Source organism: Xyrauchen texanus, chromosome 34 (assembly GCF_025860055.1).
Source record: "Xyrauchen texanus isolate HMW12.3.18 chromosome 34, RBS_HiC_50CHRs, whole genome shotgun sequence".
NCBI lineage: Eukaryota > Metazoa > Chordata > Actinopteri > Cypriniformes > Catostomidae > Xyrauchen > Xyrauchen texanus.
The window spans coordinates 1148512-1158301 of NC_068309.1; the positions used below are offsets into that span (position 1 = coordinate 1148512).

Sequence of the window (9790 nt, forward strand, 5' to 3'; positions counted from 1 at the left end):
TGCCTCCTCCATATCTTTATTTAGTCACAAAGACTTTATTCTCAACATAACACGTCCTTGAGTGCCTAATTGTTTTAAGCATCAAAAATATCTTTGTTATATCACATGATATGATGTCATTTTTACTCCAAGACCGTCTTCAACAGGTGAAATCTGACCGTTGGCAAGATGTTTGTGCTATGTCCGCAGATGTCAGTCCGGTTCTCTCTCGGCGCCACAATTCTCCACCAGTCGAAAGGCCTCCAAGAACTCGTTGATGTCGATACTGCCGTCCTTGTTGAAGTCGATGCTCTCGGCGAGATCTGCGATGGCTTTATCACTGATGTCCATCTGTAGGTGAGAACTCAAGAGTTTCCACGTCTGATGAAACTCCTCAAATGAGATCAGACCTGAACACACGAATCACATTTCACTCTTTCATCATCTGCTACGTTTACGACTCAACAGGTGAATATACAATTTTGTGTCCACGTCGAAAATCTGGGATTTTCCCTTTCCATTAAAGCAAATTACGAAGTTACGATGTGTGTTCTTCAATGTCCAGATGATAATGCAATTGGAAAAGTTTATTCAATTAAAAATGCTAAATTGAAGCACAATCCCCATTGGACTTTTGGACCTCACTGCATACACCGATGAGCCAAAACATGAACACCTGCCTAATATGCTGTTGGTCCTCCACGTGCCACCAAAACAGCGCTGACCCTCCTAAGCATGGACTCTACACGACCCCTGAAGGTGTCCTGTGGTATCTGGCACCAAGACGTTAGCAGCAGATCCTTCAAGTACTGTAAGTTGCGATTTGGGGCCTCCATGAATCGTACTTGTTGGTCCAGGACATCCCATAGATGCTCAATCGAATTTGGAGGCCAGGGCAACACCTTGAGCTCTTCGTCATATTCCATAACCCTTATCAAAGTCGATCAGGTCTTTACTGCATTGATGATCAATGTTGTTCATTTCACCTGAGAGTGGTCGTAATGTTTTGGTTCATCTGTGTATGACAGTGTTCATGGTCTCACACACACTCCTAATCAATCACATGGTCACCTGAATGATCCGTGTCAATCATTCTGAAGATGGTCTCCAGGTTTGAATGATGTTTGTAAAGGGTCTCCAGAAGACTTGTGTTGGCAATCTGTCCAAATGACATAAGAGAAGAAATTAGATGAAGAACTATACATATTTTAGGTTTCTGTAATATATGAATGATGATAAATTCATCAGGATCAGACATTTAGTATAAATTTAAACCTTTTTGCTGTCATGCATCATATTCTTAGTTGTTTTAAAAAATGGAGGCTCACGCTACTCTCTGTGGTCCACGCACAACTCGCCCCTAATCACGACCACGAGGAGGTTACTCCTTGCGAATCTACTCTCCCTAGCAACCGGGCCAATTTGGTTGCTAAGGAGACTTGGCTGGAGTCACTCATCATATGCCCCATTGAGAGCGAGAACCCCTAATCATGACCACGTGGAGGTTACCCCATGTGACTCTACTCTCCCTAGCAACCGGGCCAATTTGGTTGCTAAGGAGACCTGGCTGGAGTCACTCGGCACACACCACATTGAGAGCGAGAACCGCATTATAGTGACAACGAGGAGTTTACCCCATGTGATTACTCTCCCTAGCAACTGGGCCAATTTGGTTGCTAAGGAGACCCTGCTGGAGTCACTCAGCACACGCCCCATAGAGAGTGAGAACCACATTATAGTGACAATGAGGAGGTTACCCCATGTGTTTCTACTCTCCCTAGCAACCGGGCCAATTTGGTTGCTAGCGAGACCTGGCTGGAGTCAATCGGCACACACCCCATTGAGAGCGAGAACCCCTAATCATGACCACAAGGACGTTAATCCATGTGACTGTACTCTCCCTAGCAACCGGGCTACTTTGGTTGCTAAGGAGACCTGGCTGGAGTCACTCAGCACATGGCCCATTGAGAGCGAGAACCCCTAATCATGACCACGAGGAGTTTACCCCATGTGACTACTCTCCCTAGTAACTGGGCCAATTTGGTTGCTAAGGAGACCTGGCTGGAATCACTCAGCCCAGTCTCACACCCCTCACCCACTCTGATCTTCACTTCACAAACATCAACACCTCCTGGAACCCCCCTCCTCCCACCTCCTGCTACTCAACCGGCACTTATGTTCTGTGAGGAGGAGGTGTGCCAGGTCTTTCAGAAACAAAAGACTAGGAAAGCTTCATTTCTACTCGGCCGTCATTGAGTCTGTCCTGTGTACATCTATAACTGTCTAGTTTGGTTCAGCCAACGGACAGTCAGGACTGCTGAGAGGAGTATTGGTGCCCCCTGCCCACCCTCCAAGAACTGATGTCTCCAGAGTGTGGAAATGTGCAGGTAGAATCCCACACACCCTGCCCACTCCCTCTGTGAACTGTTGCCCTCTAGCCAGTTCTACAGAGCACTGAGTGACAGGACATCCAGGCACAAGAACAGTTTTTACCCTCAGCCTATTTACCACAGGAACAATTAAACTGCCTTCCGGACTCCCATAGTGCAATAATGCTTCAATATTTCCCCATATGTAAATTCACTTCTATTTAATTAAATAACGGTACATACCCCTACCTTGCACACATATTACCACTTGCACATGTACAGACGCCATTCTATGTCATATGTCCTATTTTTTTTGTTTGTCTATTTATACTCTTACGTTGTTTTATATTCGGTGTCTCACTGTAATGTTCTGTGTGCACTTGCTTGTCTCTCCTAGCACCAGAAAAACACATCCTTGTGTATGTGAGTACACTTGGCATTAAAGCTCATTCTGCTTCTGGTTCTTTGTACACCATAAGAGCACTTCAGAGGAACATTTTTGTTAGGGTGGGGTTAGTCAGAGGGGAACTGGCCCCCACGGTGAGTCTGGTTTAGGGTTAGGGTGGGGTCAGTCAGAGGGGAACTGGCCCCCACGGTGAGTCTGGTTTAGGGTTAGGGTGGGGTCAGTCAGAGGGGAACTGGCCCCCACGGTGAGTCTGGTTTAGGGTTAGGGTGGGGTCAGTCAGAGGGGAACTGGCCACCACGGTGAGTCTGGTTTAGGGTTAGGGTGGGGTCAGTCAGAGGGGAACTGGCCCCCACGGTGAGTCTGGTTTAGGGTTAGGGTGGGGTCAGTCAGAGGGGAACTGGCCCCCACGGTGAGTCTGGTTTAGGGTTAGGGTGGGGTCAGTCAGAGGGAACTGGCCCCCACGGTGAGTCTGGTTTAGGGTTAGGGTGGGGTCAGTCAGAGGGAACTGGCCCCCACGGTGAGTCAGGTTTAGGGTTAGGGTGGGGTCAGTCAGAGGGAACTGGCCCCCACGGTGAGTCTGGTTTAGGGTTAGGGTGGGGTCAGTCAGAGGAACTGGCCCCCACGGTGAGTCTGGTTTAGGGTTAGGGTGGGGTCAGTCAGAGGGGAACTGGCCCCCACAGTGAGTCTGGTTTAGGGTTAGGGTGGGGTCAGTCAGAGGGGAACTGGTCCCCACAGTGAGTCTGGTTTAGGGTTAGGGTGGGGTCAGTCAGAGGGGAACTGGTCCCCACAGTGAGTCTGGTTTAGGGTTAGGGTGGGGTCAGTCAGAGGGGAACTGGTCCCACAGTGAGTCTGGTTTAGGGTTAGGGTGGGGTCAGTCAGAGGGAAACTGGTCCCACAGTGAGTCTGGTTTAGGGTTAGGGTGGGGTCAGTCAGAGGGAAACTGGTCCCACAGTGAGTCTGGTTTAGGGTTGGGGTGGGGTTAGTCAGATGGGTTTTGTATCCCTTCAGTCACCTTCAGCTGCTCACTGGGGTTATTAATACAATTATTATTTAATTACTTATTTTTAAACACTGTGTGTTCTGAAAAGTGCTATACAAATAAAAATGAATTGACTTAACCCACATTAACTAGAACTTTAATTTAAACGGGTTCTGAATTCGGCACCTCTGAATTCACTCAAACATTCATTTGTAATAGACCGTTTTTACCTCACGCAGAAGTAAAAACGATTGCAGTTTGAACTTTGACAGCAATGAATGGGAGATCACGGCAAATATTATTTTCACTTACCCATTTGGTTGTTTTTTAAATCTAATTCCAGGGTAATATAACACAAGGCATAATGTTATAAATTGACACTCCATATTTAAAAAATGTATAATATAATTTTTTTTAAAGATTTATGTTGATAAATAAGGCTGAAACGCATCATTGTAGTCTGTGAAAAAGGTATATTGTTTTATCTTATTTTCTGTCTTATTATTTGTTTGTGAGTACCTCAAGTGTTTGACTGAATGATTGACAGATCGTTAAACCAATCGTGATAGTTGAACAGCCCGTCCTGTGTGCTACTGGTCACCAGCTGAGATCGCAAAACCCTCCACGGCAGACTGAGATGCAGAACCGTCTCCACAGCAACCGCCCAATGTTTCAGAGAGACCAGACCTTCATCAAAGCAGAGATCAGACAGAAACAACAGAGAGATCAGACCTTCATCGACAGTGAGATCAGACTTGAAACAACAGACAGAGATGTACCTGTACACTTGGGGTCATATTCCTGAAATTGGCGAATCAGGGAAGATTTATGTGCAAACAGCTGCATCCTCAGAGCCTGTAATGCAGATCGTTCTGTTTGCCCCACTCTACACACACACACACAAATACAAACACACAGACCACCAAAAACAGAAGAAAAACATTTTATTATCTCTAAGATCATTAATGCCTCATGTAACAGGGTGTTGGTGTTTGTTTGTTTGTGTGCTTCAAATATCTCAAAGTGATTTTTCAGAACAGCTGATGTCCACCACCTGTGTGTGTGATGTCATATCCTGGCATATATATTCAATGAAAGATCATAGTATCATGACATAACAGGGTGCGCAGTAAATCAAGAGACACAAAAACCCCCTGACCAAGTATTGAGTGCATAAATTAACACTTTACAGAAGGTCGACATTTCTGTATTATAAATTCTTTATTCTAATATTTTGAGATACTGGATTTTTGATTTCCATGAGCTGTAAGCCATAATCATCAAGATTACAACAAAAAATGACTCGATATATTTCACTTATATATATAATTTTTTTTTAATCCCCATTTCTCCTAATATGGAACGCCCAATTCCCACTACTTAGTAGGTCCTCGTGGTGGCGCGGTTACTCACCTTACCGGGCCAATTTGGTTGCTTAGGAGACCTGGCTGGAGTCACTCCATGGGGGATAGTCAGCGTCTTTACTTGCTTTGTGGATTTTGATATACTTGGTATTATTAACAAGCCAGAAGTTTGCGATCGTAATAAACGTGATGGAATATAGCATGTCAGAAGGTAATTTAAGTACTGTGGAGGTAGACCATTCAAAGCTTTGTACATGGTTAACAACATTTTAAAATTAATAATTAATGTATCAGTTAGCCAATTGAACGATGATAAAATGGGGATAATATGATCACACAGAGAAAAGCAGAGGCCGTAAAACGGATCCCTGTGGCACTCCATACTTTACTTTTGTTTGATTTGACCATTCTTCATTTACATAGACAAAGTGGTAGCGGTCTGCTAAATATTACCTAAACCATGCTAATGCAACTCCACAAATTCCAACATAATTCTCCAGCCTATTCAAGAGAATGTCGTGATCTATCGTGTCGAATGCAGCACTAAGATCTAAAAGCACTAGAAGAGAAATGCAGCTGCGATCAGATGATAAGAGTCATGTGTAACTCTGATAAGTGCAGTCTCTGTACTGTGATGAGGCCTAAATCCTGACTGAAATTGTTCATATATTCCATTTCTCTGTAGAAATGAACCTAGTTGGGAACATAGTTAGCCAATTCTTCAGGATCAAGCCGTGGCTTCTTAATTAGCATAATTTTAAAGTTTCTTGGGATATGTCCTAAGGATAGCGAGGAGTTAATAATATTAAGAAGAGGTTCTGAGATTACAGGAGATACCTCTTTTAAGAGATTAGTTGGTATAGGATCTAACATACATGTTGTGGCTTTTGATGTTTCGATAAGTTTTGTTAGCTCTTCATGACCTATGACAGTGAATGATTGAAGTTGCACATGAGGAAAATTATTAGACACTGTTTTCTGAGGTGCTATGACAGACGATTGCATAATTCCAATTTTATTTGTAATTATTTCAATTTTATCTGTAAAGAAATTCATGAAGTCATTGTTGTGCTGCGATGGAGTATCTTGTTCAGTTGAAGCTTTTTTTCCTAACCAATTTAGCCACAGTACTGAATAAACACCTAGGGTTGGTGTGGTTATTTTTAAAGAGTTTTCTAAAATATGTTATTTCATCAAGTTCTTCTAGACTTTTTTGTCTTACTGAGTGTATGAGATATATCTGAAAGATTATCAGTGAAGCTATCTTAAGTGGTCAAAAAAATAATTCTACCTGAACGATAGCATGGTGTAAATTGAGTAACATTAGCTGATCGCAGCATACAAGAGATGAGGGAATGATCGGAGTAGAATTTCTATTGTATCAACATCTAGTCCATATGACAGAATTAAATCTAGTGTATGATTATAGTGATGAGTTGGTCCTGTCACATTTTGTCTGACTCCAAGAGAGTTGAGAATATCGATAAGTGTTAATCCCAATGTATCATTTTCAGTATCTATATGAATGTTGAAGTCACCAACAATTAAAGCTCTATCTATAGTAACTACAAGAAATCAGAATATGGCCCAGGTTATCTATATACTGTAGCAAGAGCAAAAGACGACAGAGATCATTTTTTGGTGTCAAATTAAGCAATATTAGTCAATATTGATCCTTAGAAGTCATTATATGCAATCAGCCCTGGAGAAAAACGTAAGAATACAGCGTATACGTGCTTATGGCCCCGACAACACCAGTGTGTGTGTGTGTGTGTGTGTGTGAGAGAGAGAGAGAGAGTGTGTGTTCACCTCTGTCTGAGTGTTAGTTCTCGTGTCGTTTGGCTGGCCTGGAATTGTTTAAAGTGAGGAATGAGGTCGTGACCCAATAGAATGTAAGCACCTCTGTTACTGCCAACATCATAATAATTAGAGGCTGAAAAAATTGTCAAAACCTGCAAAAACAAACATGTCAAATCAGTCCTGCCAAGCAGACAGCAAACTCTTATTATTGCTAATTATACTTGCATTCTTTTTTAAAATATTAATTTTTTGTTGGAATGTCCAATTCCCACTACTTAGTAGGTCCTCGTGGTGGTGCGGTTACTCTCCTGAATCCGGTGGTGGAGGACGAGTCTCAGTTGCCTCCGCTTCTGAGACTGTCAATCTGCACATCTTATCACATGACTCGTTGTGCATGACACCGCGGAGACTCACAGCATGTGGAGACTCATGCTACTCTCCACGATCCACACACAACTCACCACACGCCCCATTGAGAGAACCACTAATCACCACTGTGAGGAGGTTACCCCATGTGACTCTACCCTCCCTAGCAACCGTGCCAATTTGGTTGCCACCAGTGGACCTTGCTGGAATCACTCCGCACACCCTGGATTCGAACTCGGGACACCAGAGGTGGTTGTCAATGTCAATACTTTATTATTTACATGTATAAATGAGGAAATGGCCCAATAAATTCAAATGTTTCTAGTGTGCACCTCAACATTTCTACAGAGAGAATAAAGATGACAGTTCTGGCTCTGGTTAGTCTCACCCTGTTGTTGTGGCAGAACTCGAACCCTTCCTGTTTGCACTCATGTGATCTGATGAGCAGCTGTAGTTTGTGTCTTTCCAGCACGTTCTCAGTGACATCCGGCCCCCAGTAACACCCCCCACCGCGAACCTCGTTTGGAACGCAACCATTCTGAGACATTGGGTCACTCCACAGGATGTCCACTATCTAGAGAGCAAAAAAAGAACAACGACTGAGTGTGTATGACTGGAATTGAAATGAGCAACAAGAGAACAGAAAGTCTTGATTATGAGCACAGAGTGAGACGAGAGTTATCTGACTGTAAAACACAGAACATCATGACAGAAAACCTTCAGTATTATATTACCATTTTTATTTCTGACATGGACTATAGTAGAGCCATAGTAATCTTTAAAGAACCTCAAAGTGGGGGCCTGGGTAGCTCAGCGAGTATTGATGCTGACTATCACACCTGGAGTCATGAGTTTGAATCCAGGGCGTGTTGAGTGACTCCAGCCAGGTCTCCTTAGCAACCAAATTGGTCCGTTTGCTAGGGAGGGTAGAGTCACATGGGGTAACCTCCTCATGGTGGTGATTAGTGGTTCTCTCAATGGGGCGTGTGGTGAGTTGTGTGTGGATCGTGGAGAGTAGCATGAGTCTCCACATCCTGTGAGTCTCCGTGGTGTCATACACAACGAGTCACGTGATAACATTTACATTTTACATTTATGCATTTGGCAGATGCTTTTATCCAAAGCGACTTACAGTGCACTTATTACAGGGACAATCCCCCCGGAGCAACCTGGAGTTAAGTGTCTTACTCAAGGACACAATGGTGGTGGCTTTGGGGATCGAACCAGCGCCCTTCTGATTAACAGTTGTGTGCTTTAGCCCACTATGCCACCACCACTCGATAAGATGCGCGGATTGACCGTATCAGACGTGGAGGCAAATGAGACTTGTCCACCGCCACCCGGATTGAGCTGAGAAACCATGCCACCAAGAAGACTTACTAAGTAGTGGGAATTGGGCATTCCAAATTAGGAAAAGCAACAGTACTTTAATAATTTATGCTAACACATTTTATTTAGCTTAGAACTGGTTTGCTCCTGTATTTAGTTGCAAGTAACAACTTTAATAAAGAAAAACCTTATTGACAATACATTTACAGTACAATCAGGGACGTAGCCAGTGAGGTGGAAGGTGGTAATCATTCTAGGGGCCCACAACTTATTCTAAACATAATTTTTAATAGGTAAGGTGGCCCAGAATTCCTTGCTATGGCCCTGCCTACAATTACAACAAAAGGTTTTCTGAACTTGAGGGATTTTCTTGCAACATAAAATATGAAATCTTCTTGGACAGATATAAACATCTGCTGTAAAGCGTTGTGTTTTCACTGTAGGTTTGTTTTCACCTGTTTCCACTCGTCTGCATCTGTTTCCAGAAGTTCAGCACAACTAGGCTCTGAATCGGATGAGAGACTGAGTCCAGCCAGATGGCGCTCTCTGTCGGCTCCTCCTCCACGGATCGACTTCGTCTGTCCAGACTCAGAGTGTATATGTCGTAGCGCCATTCTTTGAGTCAGAGACTGAATGTGCCTGTGATTTACACTGACGTCATCATCCGGATCGTGAGCCGCTCCCTTCAGACGCACAGATGCTCTGCTTCTCTTCAGTGGCTGGAGAGACGAAACAAACTGAGGGAGAGACGATTCAAGAAAAGAGAATAGATGACGAATGATTCTGAATGGGATTTTCAACAACTGTGTGTTCACGCTGAGTCATTTCTGATTTCACTTCTATAGGATTTATATTTACACACATCATCATATGACGTTTTATGTGCTGCTGCGATTTACACAGATGAGCCAAAAAATGATGACCACCTGTCTGTTGGTCCTCCGCCTGCTGCCAAAACAGCGGCGAGGCATGGACTCTATAAGACCCCTGAAGGTGTTCTGTGGTATCGGTCACCAAGACGTTAGCAGCAGATGCATCAAGTCCTGTAAGTTGCGAGGGGGAGCCTCCATGGATCGGACTTGTTGGTCCAGCACATCCCATAGATGCTCAGTCAACACCGTGACCTTCATCATGTTCCTCAAACCATTCCTGAACAATTTTTGCAGTGTGACAGGACGCATTATCCTGCTTAAAGAGG

The 9790-nt window shown here is 43.8% G+C and overlaps 1 pseudogene; it reads right to left on the reverse strand.

The window, feature by feature from the left end:
• Positions 1-82: 82 nt before the first annotated feature.
• Positions 83-9790, reverse strand: part of LOC127628207 (serine/threonine-protein phosphatase with EF-hands 2-like) — a 15890-nt pseudogene continuing 6182 nt past the window's right edge.